The sequence below is a fragment of the Solanum dulcamara genome, chromosome 3, assembly GCF_947179165.1.
Source record: "Solanum dulcamara chromosome 3, daSolDulc1.2, whole genome shotgun sequence".
NCBI lineage: Eukaryota > Viridiplantae > Streptophyta > Magnoliopsida > Solanales > Solanaceae > Solanum > Solanum dulcamara.
The window spans coordinates 41,607,587-41,613,807 of NC_077239.1; the positions used below are offsets into that span (position 1 = coordinate 41,607,587).

The 6,221-nt window shown below is 34.4% G+C and overlaps 1 long non-coding RNA gene across 1 annotated transcript; it reads left to right on the plus strand.

The window, feature by feature from the left end:
• The first annotated feature begins 3,495 nt into the window (after positions 1-3,495).
• Positions 3,496-5,882, plus strand: LOC129881628 (uncharacterized). Its single transcript, XR_008765647.1, has 3 exons — positions 3,496-3,683; positions 4,544-4,594; positions 5,685-5,882. It is a non-coding gene; the product is annotated as an uncharacterized LOC129881628 (long non-coding RNA).
• The last annotated feature ends 339 nt before the right edge of the window (positions 5,883-6,221 follow it).

Here is a 6,221-nt window from a genome sequence, read left to right on the forward strand (position 1 = left end):
GTCGTAGTCAAAATTTCCATCCAAGGTCGTTATAATTGAAAGTGGGTCTACACCCAAGGGCCTTTTTAAGCCAAACTCTATAATGGGCCTCGGAATTAAATCAAAAGCCTCGAGAAGTGAATGAAGGATCATTCTAGATCAAACTTGACATTCCAGAGCTAACTGCATTATTAGAATTTTCATCCGAGTGTGTTTTTCAATAATATTAATCAAAGTCAATCATAGGCCAAATTTTAAAGCCTAAAGCACCAAATGGGCCCAAACTCATATTGATTGCTTCGGTAGTCATGCCAACCATGATACTAGCCTAATTTGGCTATTTCTGAGTTGATAAACCACCAGGATTTTGTTCTGAGGTCATTTTCTTAAAATTATGACTGAAGTAAATTTTACTAGTTATAAAAGCTGAAACAGGGAAATAGGTATAAAACACAAACGAACGACCAAGCAACTGTGCTAATGCTGCCAGAAGGTAATAAATAACCAGGGTTTGCTATAGGAATGCTCTAAATGATGGAATGAGAGTAATATTAGGAAAATGACATGGATGGTCTGTCATGACCCAAGCCTAGGGCCTAAAGGTGACAGGGTGAATAAGGAACCTCGAATTACCTCAAACAATCCTCTTAGCATTCTTTTAGCCTTTCATAGGTAATGACAATAAATAAACAAGCAAAAATCATAATAGTAAATCTTCAAATTAGATATATCCAATAATACCTCTAATTTTTAGATTTAACGGGGCTAAGACAAGTCCCTAGCTCACCCTCAATTATAATAGAAAGAAATGTCATAGTAAGTGTCTAAAGATCTTAACATATCATAAGCTAGAAAGATAAAGGAGTATTGTTCTCGGAACATGGGAACTCACCAAAAGTAGCCTTCAAACAAAATTTCAACTAGCCACGTGAAGGAGAATGAGGAGGAGCATTGGTCCCTACATGGTGATATCATGTAGGCAAAAGACTATGCGTTAGTACTTTGAATGTACTAAGTATGTAGCCATGCATTACAAAGTAAAACATTTAGGACATTGATAAGGTAAAGTACATAAATGAGTGTATGCATGAGTAATCAAGTAGATATCATTTAAATCATACACATGTAGATATATACAAACACAAGTAATCATGTAAGTCGCATTTGAAAAGTTCATTTGTGGGAAGTTGACTATAACCGACATTAAGACCATGTGAGCTATTACATGGAATTCAACATAACCCCCTACGTTGGCCAGGGAGTCTACTTACCTAAGATAGAACTCCGTCAACTTTACATTTTAAGTTTAACTTTAAGGGCTTTCATAGATCTATTAACCTAAACCTACAAGGGCTCCTATGTTGGCACATAGTTAATGAAACAAGGGGTTTGTACTAGGATTCCCTTACCGAATCCCACCTCAATGCCCCATTCATTGCTAATTCAATTCCACAGAATAGTTTAACACTTCAAAATAGTCATATCATATAGATTGAGAATTCAAAATATCACATTCAGTAGAATAGCTCAGTAAAACCTTTAGTAATTCAAATATGCAAGAATTATCCTTATTGCATAAAGAATCTATTATTCATATCATTTCATCATTCTTTTATTTCATAAGACTCTCTTTTGATCATAGACGTTACTTTCATAAACATTTATTTGGAGTCAAAGTTTTTAAATCAAACTTCATTGAAAATATAGTAAAACTAGGTGGGTTCAAATCACTTCAACTTTCAAACATTAATGTAAATGAAATTATGCATAAATACTTTGAAATACATCAATGAAAAATCATGCATTAAACAACCCACCATGAATTTCAAAAGCATTTAAAGAGCTACATAGAGAAAATACTTGCAAACCATCAATTCATACATATGAAATCATTTTGCATCAAAATAGACCAATAATCATTAGTTTAACCATGATTTATGCTATTAAGTAGAAATATGAATTACCTATAAGAAAATCTTATTTGAAATCAAAAAATTTAGTTGAAAGAGTTTTGGACTCCATGGGTGGAAGAACTCATGGATAAACACCCACATATAGTATAATAAAGCTTAAAGAAAATAAACATAATTTATTATATAATTAAAATAATTTAGGCATGAGAGTAGAAGGAATACTCTCATTGAAGCCTTACATACCTGGAATCCAAAGCTCTACTCATAATCAAAGGACTTAATGAACACTCTTGAATCCTAGACTTTTCTCCTCGCCGGAGCATTTTGTATACTACTCAGAGTATATGAATCACCGAAATAGTATTTTTATACTACTAAGAACTAAAACTATATTTTGAGAATGAGTAAAGTAGTGCATAGGGAGAGGTGCTTGAGAAAGCTTGATAAATAAAATGATGAAATAAGGTGGGTATTTATAGGTGTGAAGGAGGAACCTAACAATAATTAAAATAATTAAAAAGAAAAATCTGAAAACTTAATGGAGGATTGTGATGTCATGAGTGATATCAAATGAAGGACTATTGATGTCATGGGTGCTGTCAAATGGATCTAGATTTTCAATGGTTAGTAAGATGAATCTTCTTTTTTTACGAAATACCCTTTTTGGAGCTACGTTTGAACAAGATAACTTCTTAATTAGGATTTGGTATCCTCATATGAATTGTAGATCTAGAAGTCTCATGTCATTCAAGAATCAACTAAATGGGATCATCCTACAGTGAGATATGATTTTTCTTCAACAAACACTTCATTTCGTCACAACACCAAGTCTTGCAATGATTAATTTTTTTGTCCTACTTAGCCTCTGAATCTTAAGATATGGTCTCACAAAAGTTGTAGGTAATGATGTTGGGGTTGTTTAACAATTTGAATCACCTAATGTAACCAACCTATGAAAAGTTATGCCCAAAATACAGAAGCAGTATCATTTTCATCGAGAATAGAAACACCATATACAACATTTTGAGGGGGTGTTACATGGTCATTACAACATCCACTATTAAAAGAACTTTTGTCCGCAAAAGTAAGGACAAGGATATACCTGGAGGATCAAATAAGCTGGAGAACTGCTCCTGCATCTCCTGCTCGGTTTCCCAGGTAGCCTCCTCGATCAGACAGAGGCGCCACTGGACCTTAACTGTTATAACCCGTACTTTGCACCGAAGGACATGTTGGGAATACTTGTAACAGGTCAAGGGTAAGACTATGCTTAGTCTTGTTATATACAAGTTTCCATTGATTAAGTTGGGAGGTGGAATTATTGGAAAAGTTAAAGGGCAAAATTGGAATTACTCATGTGGAAATATCATAAAAGGTTAGGGGTAAAATTGGAATTTCACATGTGGAAATACTATAAAAGGTTAGGGGTAAAATTGGAATTTCACATGTGGAAATACCATAAAAGGTTAGGGGTAAAGGTGGAATTTCAACTTGGAATTATTAGGAAAGGTGAGGGGCAAAATGGTAATTTCACATGGAACCCTCTTAGTCATAAAATCCTAGAATGTTCAAGAGAATTGGAAGAAGATAGAATAGCCAAAATCTCTAAGCAAAAATAAGAGAGAGTTCGGCCATGGCAAGAAAAAATTAACCCTCCAAATTTTATCCCCAAAAATTATAATTTTCTAGTATTCCTACTAAGTCAAGGGTGCTCTACAACATGGTGTGATTGTTTTGGAAGTTTGGAGACTTGTTTCATTGATTTGGAAGTGAAGAAGTTAGAAGAAAAAGGTAAGAATTCATTCATTTTATTAAGTTGTGAAGGTTTGTGTATGTTGTAGTATGTTGAGGTGTATGGAATTTATGAAAATATGGAAGTTTTCATGGTAAAATGATGCCATGTATACATGTTCTTATATGAGTAAGAATTATGTAAATTTTGTGTAGTATTTTTGTGTAGTATTTGGATGGTGGTTATGTTAATTATTTGGTGTTGGAAAATGAAAGTTGGATGAGATTAATTGAAGTTGGAAATAAGAATTAAGTGATGAGATGGAAAAAAAATTAAGGTTGCATAGCTTGTTAGTTGTTGTTGTAATTTTTGGAATATAAGGAACCTTAAATGGTGTATTTGGTATTAAATGAGTTTGTAGGAATTATACAATTTGAGTGTTATATTATAAGAAGATGGAAGTAAGTTATTAAAAGTATGGAGTGTTGTTGTTGGTTGTGAAGTTGGAGAAAGAAAATGAGTTTTTAATATTTTTATTGTATTTATGGAATTTTTAAGTGAAGTATGGGATTGAAAAAAAATTGGATAGCTTACTTGGAATAATTTTTACTTATGTTGGAATGAGTTGAAATTTATTTTGGATATGGGATATTTATATTTATTTGGAAATGCAAAGTTTGGTTGAAAGTTGTTGCACTAATTGGAAAATTACACCAATTTATATTATGGTGTGTTTAAATTGATTATTGATGAAATTGGTGTTGTTGTTGGCTTGGTTGTTGATATTGTGGCCGAGTTGTAATCTCGGGGTTGCTATATATATAGGGGAGATGCTGCCGAAATTTTTGTAGACAAGTATTGGAAAAATTGAATTCTTAAAGTCTTATGAATAGTAATTGGTAAATGTGACCAATTGTAGATTTTGGAGGGAACGGGAATTGAATTTGGACAACCGTAAAACGTCAAAAAGGTATGTAAAGCTTTACATTTTCTTCTCTTGGCATGTCCTAGATGTAATAGGATTGAATACGAAACTCGGGAATCACTCTACTCTTCGGAATCGACGTTCGAAAATTTCCCTTTTCTATTCAATAGAATTGAATTAGGTAATTATGAATAGTTTTGGAAAATTGTCTAAACTTCTAGATTTTGCACAAATAAATTCCGAATACTTTGAAACTCCTCTAAATAAGGTTATGAAGTCTAACGCACATGATTTGTATATGCCACCTCATTTGACCGAGGTGGGCCCCACTATTCCGAATTTTCCTTCGTTATTCCGTTTGAGTTACGGTAGGTAGAATTTGTTAGAAACTCTTTGCTATGCTTCCTAATATTATATGAATAATTATTCCGTTAATTCCCATAATATAATTTGAAAGTACGGAGACGATTCGGAAAATACTATTTTTACGTAAACCATTGTGATATCGGAAGTACTTGTACTATTATTATTATTATAGTTTCCTTTTATGTTTTGTTATCAAAATTATGCCATCGAGTCTGTATAAATATTTTATGATTTAAATTGCATTAGTTTCTCACTACTCCACTCGTGGATGCCTCAATACTTCTTTCACTGAGCCTGGGCCAGGATATGTTTTCGTGCGTAATTCTCTGCATTGTTCGCCGTGTCCCGACGTGAGGGGGCAGGTATGACATGTACCATGGGGTGGTAAATATTATGCCACGGAGTTATGCTGTGCCATGTACATATATGTTTGTGATATGATATGATATGATTTGATATGACCATCTGATATGATATGATTTGTTACGGAGATATTCCCTACTCTAGTGTTATGCTGTGCCGTGGTGCCGGTGAGGGGAGGGCAACCACACTTTGTTCACCGAGTCCCTAAGGGGGGCCGGATATGGCATATGTCTGTACATATATGATTTGAGATTTTGATAAGCATTTTGAAATTCTAAACATTGATTTTATGTTTTGCATATACTATTCAGATTATGATGTTATATAGTTCAGTGCATGCTTTACATATTCAGTACATTTTCCGTACTAACCCCCTTTCTTCGGGGGCTGCGTTACATGCCTGCAGGTACCGATGTTCGTTGTGCTGAGCCGCCTGTTTAGGACATCTGCTGTGTTAGTTACAGTGCTCCTTTGTTCGGAGCTTGTATTTTGGTACTGACTCTATCTCTGTATATTTGTATATATTGGTCAGGGGTACGACGGGGCCCTGTCCCGTCTTATGACTATGTTATCATCTGTAGAGGTCTGTAGACAGAGTTATGTTGTGGGTTTTGGATATATGGTTTGGATTTTTGTGTGTTTTGTGACAACCTTTCAACTCTCATGCGTATATTTACTTCTATAATATATTTAGCAATTTCTACTAATCGATACATTTGTTTATTCGGAAAAAAAAATAGACTAATTTGGGATAAGGGTACGTTTGGGTGCCCAACTCGGGCACCAATCACAGCCTACGGGGTTGGGTCGTGACAAAAGTGGTATCAGAGCGATTGGGTCCTCGGAATGTCTACAGACCGTGTCTAGTAGAGTCTTGTTTATCGGTGTGTTGTGCACCACATCTATAAGCAGGAGGCTACAAGACATTTAGGATGTTACTTTT